Source organism: Lactuca virosa, chromosome 3 (assembly GCF_052849685.1).
Source record: "Lactuca virosa cultivar CGN04683 chromosome 3, Lactuca_virosa_CGN04683_v6, whole genome shotgun sequence".
Classification (NCBI taxonomy): domain Eukaryota; kingdom Viridiplantae; phylum Streptophyta; class Magnoliopsida; order Asterales; family Asteraceae; genus Lactuca; species Lactuca virosa.
This window is the reverse complement of record NC_136428.1, coordinates 72,078,026-72,096,752: the sequence shown is the minus strand read 5'-3', so window position 1 is coordinate 72,096,752 and position 18,727 is coordinate 72,078,026. Positions and strand designations below refer to the sequence as shown.

Here is an 18,727-nt window from a genome sequence, read left to right as displayed (position 1 = left end):
CAATATATGTTATGAGTCAAGTCCAAGACCTTCAGGTCATCCTATATGATAACAATGCAGAAGGGGTGGATCTTAATGAGTCATTCCAAGTTGCATAAATGGTTGAAAAGCTTCCTCCTGGTTGGATAGACTTCACAGAGCATATCAACCCTTCCACATGCAATCCCACAAAAGCCAATTCACAAGAGCCACACACCTTGACTCATATCATCTAATACTTAGTGAATCATTTTCACTTATATAAAATATGAAGCTAACACAAATATTTTAACGTTTAAATGTTTTATTATATAATAAAATCTAGAAAATAAATTTGATGAACTGGATTTTTGGGTGTTGTCATTACCTAAAAAGGCGATTACAGTGAATATTGATATTGATATTAAATTCATTTGCCAAGAGATCCTGTTCTGGTGTTATCGCGCTATATATAGCAGGTCACGGCAATCTACTTAATCAGGTAAGCGATCATTTAGTAAGAAAATAAATAAATAACGGTTATGAAATTTATAAAGAAGTTCTTGAAATTAATTGATCAGTTATGTGCTTGTATGACAGTGTACATGGATCTTATAAGTTGCTTCAAATGACTTTACACAACCTCAGCTTGGCTTTCAACTTCACATGACAAGCTGCAGCAAAAGTTTACATAAAGAAAGGACTAAAAAGAGTGTGTAATATTGAAGTCAAAATAAGAATCCCTTGCATAATAAAAATGCACTTTAACTAATTGGTGAAGTTAAAGTCGGTTTCTATATTAACACCCTTATTACCAATCAACTATCATTAAACAACCTTTGGTTATGCCGATGATAATGTGTTTGTTTGTTGGTTTGACAACCGGGTTGAATATCTCATCACAATCTACTCATTGATGTTGAAATGACCGTTAGCAGCCAAACAGGTCTTGTATCCGGATAGAGAACCAACTGCTTGAATGTCTCATTGTTTAATCCTCCAAACGATCCTTGGTCAGGGCCGTAGGCGGTAGCAACCAAACAGGCCTTGGGTGCGTAGGCGATTTGCTGAGTTTGGTCCCCAAATTTCACCATATAAGTCTCCAAAATTTATTTTGCCTAATTTTTACACAATTTCTATTTTTATTTTATTCTATTTTAGTGATAGATTATGTGTTTTCATTACTTTCTGAATATTGTACTTTTATTTAGTATCTTAATTAGTGGATTTTAAATGTTAATTTTAGTTGTTTTAAAGAAATCTATAACTTACTTATATTAAATAAGAATGTATTAAAAGTGTATAAATAAAAAACGTAATCCTATTTTTTAATTTTTGAGTACTAATTAAGAACAGTGAGGAGCGTGAAACCGGCTCCCAAAATGCTTATATAACAGCCCAGGATGTTAAAAGTAAAATCGCTTTGTAATTTGTATACTTATATTCCAAAGTCAAACTAGTCCCAGGACTTGGTATACGGCGCCAGGAAATTAACCATATATGTTGGTAGGAAATATTTAAGTTTTCAGGACCAGCCCTGGCCTCTCATACACTGCTGATGTTCCCTTTGTTATGCTTGATTTCACCAACATGAGGTCTATAGACGTGGACGTAGCAAAAAGGACTGCTTGGGTCCAAGCAGGCGCTACGCTTGGTGAACTCTACTACAAACTTTCACGAGAGACCGATACCTTGTATTTCCCGGCAGGTGTTTGCCCAACGGTGGGTGTTGGTGGTTACATGGGCGGTGGTGGCTACGGAAACCTGTTGAGGAAATACGGTACTGCTGTCGATAATGTTCTGGATACTCGCTTCATGGATGTTGATGGGATTATTCTCGACAGGAAATCAATGGGAGAAGATTTGTTTTGGGCGATCCGAGGAGGTGGTTCTTCAAGTTTCGGAATTGTTCTTGCATGGAAGCTGAGCTTGGTTCCAGTTCCAAAAAAAGTAACCTTCTTTATACAGAATAAAACTTTGGAACAAGGGGCAACCGAAATCTTCCACAAATATCAATACGTTGCACCAAATATCGATAGAAATTTGCACATAAGAACTCAAGTTTTTGCCGAATATATCAGCAACACTACCAAGAAAACCATAAGAATTATGTTTGAAGGAATATTTCAGGGAACAACCGACACATTGCTTCTGTTGCTTTCAAGAAAATTTCCAGAGCTCGGTGTTACCCGAGAGATTTGTTAAGAAATTAAAATGGTCCACTCGACCCTTGTCTTTTGGGGCTTGCCAAGCTTCACCCCGACTCAGATTCTTACGAACCGATATGTCATTGCCAAGCTGAACAACAAAAGCAAATCAGATTATGTTCGGACACCCATCCCCGTAAGTGGGCTCAGAAAGATATGGAGAAAGCTTATCCAAAACGATGAATCAGTGCTTCTGATGATCAATCCATTTGGTGGAAGGATGGCTGATTTCTCAGACGTTGCAATTCCATATCCTCATAGAGCGGGCGGGTTGTTACAATATCTCAAGACTATCAATTTTAACGGTCAACCTTCAGACACAACCCCTACATCCCTCAGTAGGATAGCTTGGCTGCGAAGCTTGGATGCGTTAATGACGCCTTATGTGTCAAACAACCCCAGAGAGGCATATTCCAACTACAATGATCTGGATTTGGGTGTTGGAAGTGCTAACTACGAAGAAGCAAGTGTTTGGGCGAAGAGATACCGGAAGAGGGACAACTTCAAGAAGTTTATTCGAATCAAGGCCAAAGTCGATCCTCACAATTTCTTTAGGCGCCCACAGAGTACCCCTGTTTTCTAAAACCCTCCGATCAGCTAAGCGGTTGAAGAAAGACTCAGCAGATGCATTTTATTCTTTTAATTTTTTTCATGAAAAACTAGCAACAATGCTACTTTATGTCGGTTTCTTTTCCTAGTGTGTATGATCATCTCCATGCTAACAAAGATGCCTAAAAGCATGTGGTCAGATTTTAATTATGAATTTATCTAATAAATACATTGTCTTATTAAGTTATATTATATCATATTAGGTTATAGCCAATGGAAACCATGGTTACAAAAATAAATAATTTTTTAAAGTAAAAAACTCATAATTTTTAATCCATTATAAGTTTATATATATATATATATATATATATATATATATATATATATATATATATATATATATATATATATATATATATATATATATATATATATAGGCTTAGGTTATTCTATTCAAAGTAAGTATTGTGTTATTGTATGCATAAATGTGGGCCAATCATTTTACTTATTTTAAGAAAGTGATTATTACATATTATTGAATTAAATATAATTGAAAAATACCATCCAATTTAACTAGAAGGGTATTTTAGTCAATTAATATAGATTTAATAAAGGAAATTTGCATATTTTAAGGAATCATAGATTCTATTAGTTTTAAAAATCCGATTTTTACTAATTATAAGGTTTTTAATTCGGACATTCTGACAGAATATGTTTGAGTATGTTCAAAAATAAAAATATTCTAGAACAATAAAATAATAAAAATATTCTTGAACATATTTCTTGATCATGACTTTAAAAATTTCTTGTAGAATAACAAATTCTCGAACCAGCAATTGAAGAATTAAAACAAAAATTACATTAATTCTTATAGAATACATGTAACAATTGTTAAGAATTACATTTATTGTTAAAAAATAAAACTAAAAAACTTTCAAATCGGGAAAAAAAACATCAAAATCTAAAAAATACACTAATTTATTCTAAAAGAATAAGGTTGCTAAGAAACACTTTTAATTTTCTTGTCCGTTCTTCAAGCATCAACTTCTTCAAGCATCAACTTCTGTGAAAACAAATTCAATTGTAGTTTAAAATCTAATAACGCATTAGCAAATGATAAATAAAAAACTATATTCCTTTGGAAAAATATGCGCACTTGTTAACTGCACCAAAACCGATAACCAAAAATTGTTGAACATGTATAATCAATGAGAAAATATCCATATTCCATTCCAACAGAATTAGAATTCGTGTTTCCATTCCGATAGAATTTGAATTCGTGATTCTATTCCGATAGAATTGGGGTGGTATAAAATACACAAACCGATTTAATGCTTCTAGAACATCATAAGGGGCGAGATTAAGTTCATCAAGAACTATCCAATGACAATTTCTAGCCTGTTTCAGAAATCAGAACGGAAATCAAAAGCATAATCAATTTCAAAAGAAATAAGTGCGAACGCCACATCAAAAATTAAATCACAGTAATATAATAACAATTTAGCAAACATATGAAATCAGAAAATCATAATAGCATAGAATCGGAAAATAATCAACATCAAAAAATTATCAAAATCACAGCAACATCAAAACTTAAATCACAGCAACATCAAAAAATTCATATCAATTACCAAACATCAGATTTGAGTTCTTTTTGGAGTTGCCAACATATATTTAGAAACAAGAACAGAGATTATGCGATGAATATGGAGATGTTTCTGAATTGAAAGAGGTTGTTGATTTGGAACTGAATTGGAGGCAGGTTCTCAAGGAATTTAAGAGTGAATGGTCCTTTGGGGATAAAACAATCGTTTGAAGCGAGCAAAAGGAAGAAGAGAAAGAAAGGTTCCTGGAGAAATAGTTCCCGGCGAAATAAATATCAGTAAGAGTGGAAATCAACATGAGATCAAAGAGGTTGAGTGTACCGGAGAGATACCCACCAGTGAGATTGACGGCGTTGACGCGCCTGTCTTTCGAACAAACCATCCCCTCCATGAATACGTCGACGACGTCGATGTAGACGTCCAGTCTGATAAAACACCATTTGTATCAAAATCAAACGACGATTTCTTGAACGACAATAATCTCTAAACATCGTCTTCTTGACTCATAACCAAAGCAGAACAAGAAAAAAAAGACTGTCTTTTTCAAGATCAACTGCAAAAAAAAAATCAATGGTGTGAGGCCGATTTATGAAGGGGATAAATTTAGGGGTAGAAAAAGTCAATTAGATATAAACCTGGAGAAATTAGGTTACAAGTCAATACCATGATTATAGAGATTATTTTTGGAAGTTATTAATCATATTACTAAATTACCCTTATTTAATTATTTAATTATTTAATTTTGATTGGCCCACATTTATGCATACAATAACACAATAATTACTTTAAATACCTAAACTAGCTCTCTCTCTCTCTCTCTATATATATATATATATATATATATATATATATATATATATATATATATATATATATATATATATATATATATATATGAATTGTACCAAAAAAACCCATTTTTATTTAGTTAATCAAAGTCTTAAAATAACAAAAAAGTCTTCTTATATAGAAAATTCACATATATTTTCAAACCAAAATACCTATAGATGAATTTATGTCAAATATTTATTACAGTGACTAAAAGGTTTCATGTCTGTTAATGGTTAAAATCATGGTTTTAAAAAGCGTGCCATGGTGCAAAGCGTGGTGTAGCCGTTACGAAAACATTCAAGGCGGGTTTGTTACGTGTCAAAGCACGTCTTATCACATTATGACGCAAATTTTTTGTTTTTGTTTGTTTTTTTTTTCTGATCGGCCCTAAAATAATTCATTTTTTGTTAATTTTTTACATTAAATATTAATATAACACTTCTAATAACTTGATATATCTGATAAAATTCAATAATTATATGATTTATTTTTTTAATGTATATAAAATATACACACCTTGAAAAACGCCTTGGCTCGCCATGGCTTAAATTTGACCTTGCTGCTAAGTTCACGCCTTACGTTATTTAGAACCTTGGTTAAAACATCAAATCCTTTTACCTCAAAAGTCAAAATTCATTCTTTTCCCATCCCATGTTAATTTTTTTTCAATGGAATTATCTCGGATACTTATTATTGTCGAGAATTGTGATACTTAAAAGTACATTGTTATTTCTTTACCTTTTTAAGAACTTGAAACCTCATCTAATTATGTAAAAAACGGAATTTTGTTTTCAGGTCATAATAATATCAAAGCAAAGAACTCTTAAAAGGAATAACTTAAAAATTCAAATTTCATTAGCCGGAAATGGTGATCTAAAGGTCACAAACAAAAGTCCAAAAATACAATATTATCACTAATTTCACAATTAACCATTAAAAATACAATCGTAGCCATACCAAGAAATATCCTACTAATTTATTAAAATTATTTTAGAATATGTGGAAACCACTACAAAAAAGAAGTCTTAACTTTTTAAAAAGAAAACACATCCTAAGATAAGTAGTGAGGAAGAGCACACCACCTATATAATTACCAGCTGCATATGACCTCACTTTACAATTAAGAAGAAAACTTCAAATTACGATGATTAATTTCAAAATCTATATATATATATATATATATATATATATATATATATATATATATATATATATATATATATATATATATATATATATTACAAAGTAGGATGCTATAAATGACAGTTTCTAGAAAGGTGAATGTTACAAAGAATGTTTTTTTTAAATCACTTCCTTTTTGAAATCCTCAAAAAAGATAATTTTACAGAGTGGAATGTCAAATATGACACTTTGCATAAAGTAGAATGTTATAAAAGAAAATGTTTTATTTTATTTTATTTTTATTTTCCGATGTATTTTGAAAGTTCAATAATTACCATTTTACAAAAATAGAATGATGTAAATCACATTAAAAATGCTATATAATTGACATGTAGATGTTATATTTATCATTAAGAAGAAAGTTACCATAATCGACATAAACATAAATTTTGAATGCTATAATTGAAAAAATAAATGTAAAATCCTATAATCGATATTAACATAAAATCCATTATCATCGGCTATATGCTGAAACAGGTAACAACAAACTCATCATGCATATGCTAAAGAGGTAACAATAGAAAAATAGTTCCCATATTAGTAGGAAAAGAGAGGTTATTTGCTATTTCATGAAGTGTTAGTGTGTCCTGAATAATATGGTCATTTTTTTCAATTTAATTAAACATTTCTTTTATGAACCATCTAAAATGTATTTGACCATTTTGTCCCCGTCCCTCTTAAATGATTTATGTAACATCTTTTTCTGAGAATCAATGACAAAATAAAATAATATAAAAATAAAAGCACAATTTTTCCCATTCATTATAAGCTTATCACCTCTATACTACTCCTGCATCCAACGTTCATCCTAGTTTCCTCTGCGGAAATCTTTTCCCTATAAACCCAACACTAATTACTGTAAGGGTCGAATTTTGTTGTAATATGTCGAAGTCTTTTATTCCCTTCGTATGTTTGATAAGTTTATTTACTGAGGTATATTTTGTACGAAGCTTACGTGTCAATGCCTTAGTATTTTTTGTATGCTTTCACTGTTCCTATAAATAGGAAAGTTTACTAGAGTTAGATAAGAGTCATTTACAGAACCTGTCTATTTTTCTCTGTAAAAGTTGAAAGCATAAATGAGCAGAAACCAGATCTTATTTACTTCGTGTGTTCAATCTTCATTGATTTCAACTCTGATTTGATTCATACTTGATTCTACGATTCATCAATTGGTATCAGAGCAGGAATCACAACCTGTGATCTGATTTTCACGCTGTTTCAAAAAGTTTTTTGAATCAATTTTGGTTCAAAAAGTTTCCGCGCTTTTTGAAGTGAAAATTCATTCTAGATCGTCAGTTGTAATTCGATTCTGCAATTGAATTGTTTAATCGAGTGTTCTGTTTGTAATCTCAATTCAATTCTGCTATTTGTTTTCAAATTCTCATTGAATTCTCAAAAATCATCATCCGTACATCAATGGCGAACTTTAATCTCAATTCAATGACTTCTTTCTCTCATCTGCTCGGATCTTCTACTAAGATTCCGATGCTAATTCCTGAATACTATGATCAATGGGTTGATCATATGCAGGATTACCTAAATGGACTCGATGAAGAGTTGTGGTCTTGCATCTCTGGAAATATAGTTCCTCTTGCAAATGTTCAACCAATTGGATCATCTTCTGGAACTTCTAGTGTCGAAAATCAATCTGATCGTTTAAAGAAGCTGGAGAAACGATGCATGAGAGAATTGCGAGGTGCATTACCTCATGTTGTATACAACTATGTGAGGAGTTGTAAAACTGCCAAAGAGATCTGGAATAATCTGAAAGCGAAGTTTCAAGGAAGCGAGAAGACTAAAATCAATTTTGTTAAGCAATGTTTGGTGGAGCTGAAGGATTTCAGACAAAAGGAAGTTGAAATAATTGAAGTTTATTACGATCGTCTGAATGAGTTGATTTATCTGTAATCGTTATGGAATCACTAGGACAGCGATGGAGTTCAATCTCATTTTCGTAATGGGACTTCGTAAAGAATGGAGAAGCGTGAGTATGATGGTGAAGAATCAGCAGAGTTTCGGTACTTCAACTCTCAATGATTTGTACAATCTATTGAAAACTCACGAAAGTGAGGTGAATGAAATAGCTGAGGAGTCGAAGCTCAGTCTGGGAGGTCCGTTAGCGCTTGTCTCCAAAGTGTCTGAGAAAGAAACATTCGAAAAAGGTGATTCTGAGGAGGAAGAAGGATTTATAATGAATTCAGACGATGAGGCAATAGCTTTTTACTCAAACAATCGTGTCAAAAAGTTTTTCAAGAAGCCTTTTAATTCGAAGTTCAAACAAAATGAGGTAAAAGGAAGTTTTGTGAGTAAAGTTGTTGGTGAGGATAAAAAGAAGTTTGAGAAAACTGATACAAAGGTTACTGAGGTGAAGAGTAAGAAAAAGTTAAAAGGTGATTTGGGTGTGGATTGTCACTACTGCAATGGAGCAAATCATTAGTCTAACGATTGTATGCTTCGAAAGAAAGAAGAAAAGAAGAACAAAATCAAGGATGAAGCGTATTATGTCGAAAGGCTGGAGGAGGTCAGGGCTAAAGCCAAGAATCTGTCTTTGGTGGCAAAAGGTGAGCAGGACGAAGATGGCACTTATCAAATCTGGTCTTCGGGATCAGATGATGATGAAATGCGTAATCCGACACATGGTGCAATGTATGCGAAGTATGAGGAGGATTCGGATGAAGAGGAGAATAAGGTAACAGGACGATGCTTCGTATCAAAATCTGCTGACAAGTCTTCGATGACAACAAAGGTACGTTCTATTCTTGAATCTTTTAATATTCCAATAAGTGCTTATAACTCTGAATTAGTATCTTTTGATGAAACTGTTACTTATTTTGACTCAATTGTTGTGTCTGCTAGCAATGAGTCTAAGAAATTGTCAATGCAGTTGTTAGAGACTCAGAAGCGTTTAGATTCAAAAATAAGTAAAGTTGAGTGTTTAGACCTACAAATCACAAACATCATGTGCGATAGAGATTCTTTAACTAGCGATGTAAAACTTCTGTTAGCACAACATAATATCTACTATAACACAGCATAAAGACTTTATGGAAAATTAACTGATTTGCATCATTCGTGTAAAATAAGCAAAGAGCAACATAGAAAATTATTGCCTTTTCTAGCATTTGAGAGAGAGAAGGTTGATAATATTTCGTATGACTGTGAGAAAACTATTGTTGAGTTTGACAAAATCCCAGATGATAGATATGCTTATGGAATTGTCAAAATTAATGAATGTCTGGATACGAATGCATTAGTTGATATTGTAAATGAAACTTTAACCAAATCAGAACAAATCAAAATTTTGAAAAAGACTGAGAATTCGACATCTGATTCTCAATCTAATTTTGCCGATATTGAAGATAACTCTGACAATATTAGCGAAATTAGTGATATTGAGGATGTTGATTGTTCTCAGTTGTCTGTCATTAATGTTGCATCAAAATCTAAAGGAAAAGAAAAACTTAAGGATTTGGAGGTTAAGATTGACACTGACAAACCTTCTACTTCGAAACACTGTGATTTTGTGGATATCCGAGATAGTCAAACGGATAGCAATGATGATGAAAATGATGATGATTCTGATAAAAAGGTCTCATCAAACAAAGATTCGACAGAAAAAGAAATTCCTCGTGTTGTTGTTGATCAAGTATTTGGGGACACTGAAAATTTCGACAAAGTGTTGTCAGAAAAAGGAGCCCATTATTTGGAAATAAATCAAGTGGTGTATCCTAATTTCAAGTGTACTGATGATGTTGTTTTTCCAAATCAAGTGTTTGTTACTACTGGAAATGTTGAGAACATTAAACCAGAACTCACCAAAATGGTCGAAAATGACAACAAGAAAACAACATATGAAGGTTTCTTTTCAAATCAAAGCACAGTCGAAAATACATTAACAAAGAATTTGTATGTTTTTCAAAGACAAAAACCACAACGCAAATGGGTTGAAAAATCGAAAATTGTGAAAGAAGTTACAAAAGAGGTTGTTGTGGAAAATGAAACTCTTGTCAAATTAAATTCAAAAGCATTTAAAGAACAAATTGACAAGTTTTCAAAAGAAAATGCGATTTCAAAAAGACAAGCTCGAAAGAAGATTTTTTGGCAAACTGTGGAATTACAAAAGCAACAAAATGATTTGAAATTGAAAACAACTAAAAACAAAAAGTCTAAATTTGTTGAGAAAAAGTTTCCACATTCTGAAACTCATTCGGATCAAAAGAAAAATCCCGCTCAAACACATAAAACCAAATCTGAATTTCAATCAAACACAAAATCTTCGAAAGTTTCAAACTCGTCATTTTCCAAAGATAACAAAACAAAATCAACAAATATACAAAATCAATCCTCAACACAACGATTTTCCTCTAATCAACAAACAAGGTTTTCTCAAAAACAAAAATCTAAAAATCGATTTTCTCAAAACATAAGTGTTAGAAACAATGATGGAAGTCGATACGCAATGGCATTTCGACCACAATCAAATGTTGATTTCATCCCACAAAAACCGGATTTTCCAAATCCAACAGGGAAACAAACCTTCAAAGTTTCGTACACAAAAGGGTTGTCTCGTGACAAAAACATTGATCACTAGCTTGAAGGAAAAGGACGAATGTATCAATCAAGGAAATACTCTCAACAACAGATTCACGAAGCTTATGACAAGTATGTGAATAATTTGTCAACTGCAAGCTCGTCTTCAAAAGATTCGAACATTTCGGTGAAAACTTGGCAACCGATTTCGAAAGAAAGCATGTTCATCCCCAATCTAAAAAGACGAAGGCATGTGTCAGTGACAATCCCAAACTAACAAAAACTTATGTTACAATTCCTTTACCTAGTGATGTCGACTTAATTGATAGTCTCAAAAACAAAGTTTGTGATTGGGTAAAAGATTCTAAATTTCATTCTGTTTTCAAAGCTAATTTCCAAGGACCCAAAAAGCCTTGGGTACCTAAATTCTTTCATTGATTGCAGGTGCTATGTGACGGGCAATATGATGAGAAATGGTATATCGATATTGGTTGCTCACGTCACATGACTGGACGAAAGGAAAATTTGAGAGATTTTCAAAGCTTGGAAAATGCAGGGGTAGTGAAGTTTGGTAACAATCACAAGTGTCAGGTGAAAGGATATGGAAAAGTCACGAATGGAAAGTTCACTGTTAATCGTGTTGCTTATGTAGAAGGTCTACAACATAACATGATAAGTGTTTCACAACTTGTTGTGGGCACTGGCAATCAAATGGTGTTTAACGAAGAAGGTAGCATCATTTCGAATATCACGACTAATGAAGTTTTGCTCAAATCTAAACGTCATGGTGACATGTTTACTCTTGATATCAAACCAATCATCGGCAAACCCTCAGTGTGCTTACTTTCTAAAGCTTCATCAGACATCAGCTGGCTATGGCATCGTCGATTATCACATTTAAATTTTCGCAATTTAAATAAGTTGGTAATTGATGATCTTGTTCGAGACTTACCAATTTTAAAATTTGACAATGATACCTTATGTGCAGCTTGTGAACAAGGAAAACGGCATAGTAAAGGTCATCCAATTGTGATAGATTCGAAAATTGTGGAACCGTTGGAACTTCTTCATATTGACCTTTGTGGACCATCAACTGTTGAAACTCTCAACAAGAAACGGTACATTTTGGTTATTGTTGATGATTTTTCTCCATTCACTTGGGTGTATTTTCTCAGGTTAAAATCTGAAGTCGCTCAAACAATGATTGATTTTATCAAGAAAATTGAGATGATTCTGAAAAAGAATGTTCGAAAAATCAAAAGTGATAATGGCTCTGAGTTCAAAAACAACATGCTGGATTCGTACTTAGTTGAGAAAGGAATTTCGCATAACTTTTCGTCTCCATATACACCACAACAAAATGGTGTAGTTGAACGAAGAAATAGATCACTTTGTGAAGCAGCAAGAACTATGTTGACATATGCGAATCTTCCTCAGTATCTATGGGCCGAAGCGGTGTCAACATCATGTTTTACTCAGAATCGTTCTTTTATTCATCGTCGCTTTAACATCACTCCGTATGAAATAATCAATAACCGAAAACCAAATGTTAAATTTTTTCATGTGTTTGGCTGTAAGTGCTTTATCATGAATCTCAAGGATAATCTTTCGAAATTTCAAGCAAAAGCTGACGAAGGAATTTTCTTGGGATATTCTCACAATTCGGTGTCATACAGAGTGTTAAACAAGAGCACAGGCAAAGTCGAAGAGACATTTAATCTTACTTTTGATGATCACTATGTCAAACAAGTTGAAAGACAATTCGAACAAAAGCCAATTATTAATGAACCAATAAATGAATCTGACATTGTGAATTCATCTGATTTTGATTGTGATTTAATTTTTGGTATTCCTGACAGGGCTGTGGATGCTGAAGTTCGTGCAAATGATAACCAACAATCTGAATTGTCGAAGCATACTGATGACTTGCAAATCCCTCAAACTATTGATGATGTTAATTCAATAAAGAATTCTCCAGGAGTTGGCGAAATTCTGCACAATAATCAAATGGAGGGCAAACACTTGGATTCGAATACTCTGGTTGAGGGGGAGCATTCTTTCGAGGGGGGAATGGGAGAATGGATGAAGTTGTTGAGGGGGAGCATCTTGTTGAGGGGGAGAATCAGAATGATAATTTTGTTGAAAGTAGACATGATGATGGTGATATGATAAGTCTTGATCAAAATGATGAATTTCACGAAATAAATGATAATTTTTCTGTTGCGGGATCTGAAAATGAAGAGATGTACGAAGATGCACCTTTAGAATTTGATCCAGCATATCCACCATTAGAAAAATGCACAAAAACTCATCCGAAAGATCAAGTCATTGGAAATCCTAATGATGGAGTGTTAACAAGAGCTCAGATACGTGCGAAGAATAAGGTATTAAATACTCATCAAGAATTTTGCATGTTCAATGTTTTCATATCTAAAATTGAACCAAAGACAGTTAAGATGGCAATGGAACACTCAGATTGGGTTGTTGCAATGCAATCTGAACTGGCTGAATTCGAAAGAAACAAGGTTTGGAGATTAATTCCTAAACCTGAAAATGTTTCAATTGTCGGGTTAAAATGGATTTTCAAAAACAAAACCGACAAAGATGGAAATATTGTACGAAATAAAGCACAATTAGTTGTAAAAGGATATTCGCAACAAGAAGGTATTGATTATGAAGAAACCTTTGCACCTGTTGCAAGACTCGAGGCTGTTCGAATATCCTTAGCATATGCAGCTCATAAGGATTTTGATGTCTTTCAAATGGATGTGAAATGTGCCTTTCTCAATGGAGAACTAGAAGAAACTGTTTACGTTGAACAACCTCCAGGTTTCGTAAATGAAATGCATCCTGATCATGTATATATTTTAGATAAAGCTGTATATGGGTTAAAACAAGCACCAAGAGAATGGTATGCAACTCGTACCAGTTTTTTAAAACAGTAGAAATTTAAACAAGGATCAGTTGACCCCACGTTATTTCAAAAGAAAGTTGGGAATCATCTGATGCTTGTTCAAATTTATGTCGATGATATTATTTTTGGCTCTACTGACCCTGCATTATCTAATGAATTTGAAAATTTGATGAAAAGCCAATTCGAAATGAGCATGATGGGAAAAATCAATAATTTTCTTGGCTTAAACATTTGTCAAAACAGGGAAGGCATTTTCATCAATCAGGAAAAATATACAAGGAATTTGCTCGAAAAGTTTGGATTGGCAAATAGCACGAAGCTAAGAGTACCAATGGCAGTTGGCACAAGGCTAACACCTTTGTTAGAAACGCCTGCGGTTGATCTTACTTTATACAGGAGCATGATAGGTTCATTGCTTTATCTTACTGCAAGTAGACCTGATATCATGTTTTCTGTATGTAATTATGCTAGGTATCAAGCAAATCCTCGAGAACCACATTTAACAGCTGTGAAGAATATCTTTCGTTATCTCAAAGGAACAATTTCGTTAGGATTGTGGTATCCTTCGAAAACATGATTTTTCATTCTGGCATTTTCAGATGCAGATCTAGGAGGTTGTACCTTGGATCGAAAAAGTACAAGTCGTGTTTGTCAATTTTTGGATGGAAAGTTGGTTAGTTGGCAGTCGAAGAAGCAAACGTGTGTTTCGATTTCTACTGCTGAAGCTGAATATGTTGCAGCTGCTGCTTGTACATCACAAATTATTTGGATCCAAAGTCAGTTGAGAGATTATGCTGTGAATATGAAAAATATTTTATTGTACTGTGATTCTCAAAGTGCTATACGCATTTGTCATAATCCAGTACAACATTCGAAAACAAAACATATAGCTCTTCGTTATTACTTTATCAAAGATCATGTGGAAGATGGAAACATTGAAGTCCATTTTGTAAAAACAACTGATCAGCTTGCTGATATTTTTACAAAAGCTTTGGATGAAAAATCATTTGTTCGAATTTTGACAGGTTTGGGAATGATCGAAGCAAGTTCAGTTCCAGGAAGGATTTCGAATGTATAGCAAAGGAGTGCTCTACAAATGTGTCGATTCAGAGGCAATAAGACGTCATTCAACGGTTACTGTTCATAGTCAATGCTTCGACACGCTTCGAATTCGACAATTTGCATGTTGGTTGTGTGGTACAAAATTTTCGTTAGGTTGTCAAATTTTCGTTAGTTTGCCAAAATTTCGTAAAGATGGCAAATTGTAGTTTGTTTACAAATTTTCGTATGTTTGTAAAAATGTTTTTCGTAAGTTTGTATCTTAGTTTTATTTTCGAAAAATCAAAAACTCCAAAAAGATTTTATTTTTGTTTTGTTGTTTTATTTTCTAAAAATCAAAAACTCCAAAAAGATTTTATTTTTGTTTTGTTGTTTTATTTTCGAAAAATCAAAAATTCCAAAAAGATTTTTTTTTGTTAATTGTTTTTTTTTTCGAAAAATTCACAAAAAAAACACAAAAACATTTTCTTTCTGTTAGAAAAATCAAATATATCACAAAGATTTTTGTTATTTTCTTTGTTGTTTCTTTGTGCAGATTACATGAACATTTTTTAAGGTTCATGCTTGCATTTCTATGGGAAGGTAAAATTTCGACAACTTTGTACTAGTTAGAATGTCCCTAGAAGCATGCTGCAACATGTCAACCCAAGCCTCTGTAGACTCAATGTGTATTTACGAAAGCCTTAATGAAATTTTTCATACGAAAATTTCTCCCCAAGTCAGGCTTATATTCACATTAGTCAATTGAGCTACCTTACTCTTCTCACATGTGTTAAGAATTATCTGTTTTGTCCGAAAATAACAGGAGGTACAATTCATTTCTCAAACTCAATCTTTTTCATCACAAAGTTCTCACACATTTCACACACAATGACATATGTCCGAGAGGCCATTGATCAAACCAATCATGACTTAGGCAAATCAAACTTCTGTGTTTATGATCTGACATCATGAGGCCGTGATGAAAGTGAAACCCAAAAATCTATATTCGTAAGGAATTGACGGGGAACTAAGTTCCAGTTTTGACGAAACATTTGATTCAGTACCATTTTTTGAAACTCAAAATCCTATTCATTTCTCATGAGTGATCTTGATCAAACTATCGAAGACCACGATGTTTGTTACCCAACAGGATCCAGAACAAATATTTTTTCCATGAATATGATTTCTGTATGAGTTTCATTTACTTTCGAAGTCACTTTCAAAATAATTCAAAGCATACTTGTCACTGACTACACTGGTCAAACAAGTAATTTATGTTACAATTACTCACCTTATGTTTAGGTTGATATGTAACGAAATTATAAACCACCCAATAAGCCTAACAAAAGAAGCCCTTCGATACTTCTCTATAAGTATTCGATTGTAATTCACTGGATCATACACAACCAGTTAGTTATCTCTTTTGATAATTAATGAAGCAACCTTTGCCCGAGGTTTGTCTGCTTTTGTGTCGAAATTTATTTTGACATAACAGATCCAAATTTTCGTTAATTTGATTCTTATCTTTTCTTTGGCACAATGCACACAGGAAATCCTTGAGGTTCTGAGTAATACCAACTCAGGCTGATGATTTCGATAGTCTAGCACATGACTTCGTCTCTAAACCCAAAGACGAAAGAGCTTAACCTCCATCCGAAGGTTGTTGACGGTTACTATTCTTTGAGGTGACACGAACAGACTGTCTGATGAGACGTTTTGTATTCAGTACGGGTTTCAAGGCGAGTTGACAGTTACTTTTTGACGCATGGAAAATTTATCGGCAGACTGGTGTGAGTTTCTGGGTGCCACGTCAGATCTCAATTAATGATCATCCCGCGTTCAATTCAAATTTCAGGGTTACATATAAAAAGGGTATTTATGGGTTCTTTATCTCTTTACGCTCACAAAAGAAAATTCCCAAATACTCTCTGTTCTTCAAAGCTTCAAAACCCTAATCATGGCTGGTGCTGATTCTGCTACCCGAATAACTGAAGATATCACTTCTCTACCGATAATGAAGATTCAAAGCACAAATTATCAAGTGGAAGGGGATGTGTCTATGTATCCTGAAGAATTGAAGATGTTAATCGTCGCATTGAAGAGTTCTGTTCTTTCAAAGGCGATGTTCCACTCGTTTGCAGTTCCTCTCTCTTGGCTTTCACAGGCAGGATCTACTGCGACGTATAGTAAAGCCATGGATATCATCACTTTTCAACTAGTGAATGACAAGAAGATCCGTTTGTCTAAGAAGATCTTTTGTCAAATTCTTGATATTCCCAATTCTCAACTTGTTACTGATCTTACTTATGCGCAAGTTGTTCATATGTTTAATAAGATGGGTCATCAACCCCCACTCACGAAGATTAGTGATTTCAAGAAGTCAGCTCTTCCAACTGTTTGGAATTTCTTGTTCGGAATTTTTCTTCGATGCTTGACTGGTCGAAGTGTTGGTTTAGACAAGGGTCGCATGGAGGTTTATGCGATGGTGGCTGGATTGTACTATGATCTTTCTGTCGACTACTCCACACAACTATGGAAAGAATTTTAGAAGAGTGTCGAAAACACAAATGTTGTTCAAGGCATTTCGTGTGCAAGGTACTGGAGTTTGATCCTTGCTCATTTTTATGAAAGAGAAGGAATTGCAGTACCTGCTGATGAAGAAAGAGCTGAGTTTATGAAGTATCACTTCCCAAAGGAAGTTTTTGATGATATGGAAATGTTCACACATATTGCCAGGATACCTGATGCAATGTTAAAAAGGGTTGAGCCAACAAATTCTGTGTTGGTTGCGTACTTGCAAACAATTAACCCTGATGTTGAGACTGGAAGATTATTGTCGAAAGAAGAGGCTGGTCCTTCGAAGAAACCAAAACATTCTAAGCAGCATGCAAAGGCTACACCTGAGAAGCCAGTGCACGAAACTAAGAAGTCACCTGAGAAGCCAGTGCACGAAACTAAGAAGTCTCCTGAGAAGCATGTGCACGAATCCAAGCAGTCCCCAAAGAAGCCTGCAAAGCCAGAAGTAAATGTTTCGACTGTTGTCATCACGCCAGTGGAACCTGTTGATGATACTCTGGTTAAGGAGAAAATTCCATCCAAATCTGGTGTTTTTCGAAGATTAAAGAAGAGGAATCGGGGTTCACGAAAATCTTCAGATGGTTTGCTCAAATCTTCCCCTTCAAATGTTTGTAAACCACAAATTTCTCATCAAGGGGTAATTTTTCGTGAGGTTCCAGCTCCAATTTCGCCTTTGTCAAAGAAACGTAGAGCTGAAGACGTAGCTAAACACATTTCGAAGAAGAAGAAAAGGCAACGAAATTTGGTCATCCAAGAGGAGTCGTCCGAAGAAGAGATAGTTCCAGAAACACCAGAAACAAATATTTTTCAATCCCCGTCTACTCCTGAGAAGACTACTGTCATACCACCCGAAGTTTCGTTAACTGAATCACATACTGAGGAGGTTCGAACTTCAGACATTCTTACACACGTATCTGATACGGTTGTAGATGTCAACATGGGTGAAGGAGAATCAAATAAAGAACTTGTTGTTTCCACTCAAGGTATTCATACATCTACAGATACTTTTGTTTCTTTACCTCCAATCATTATTCCTATTTCAAATACAACCAATTCACCCACCTTTGAAAACATTCTTCATCAACCTTTTACCACTCTTTTTTCATCTCAATCCACTGATCCACCCAAAATCGATTCACCTACTAAAGATTCACCTCTTGTTGAAACTGATAATGACAACGAAGGTTTTGGAGGAATGTTTGAAGATTTGGAGTTTGATGATGAAGAAGACCACTTTCCTGATCATATGTTGATGACGATGAAACAATTCAAAATTCTGAATAAGAAATTGAATTCTATTCTTCAATCTCAAGCAGATCTGGGGGGTAGTT

General features: G+C 33.9%; 2 pseudogenes; both read left to right on the top strand.

Annotated features, from left to right (window-relative positions):
- The first annotated feature begins 1,548 nt into the window (after positions 1-1,548).
- On the top strand, positions 1,549-2,163 carry LOC145163648 (berberine bridge enzyme-like 8 pseudogene; annotated as a pseudogene).
- A 9-nt stretch (positions 2,164-2,172) lies between these two features.
- On the top strand, positions 2,173-2,748 carry LOC145163647 (berberine bridge enzyme-like 26 pseudogene; annotated as a pseudogene).
- Positions 2,749-18,727: the final 15,979 nt, after the last annotated feature.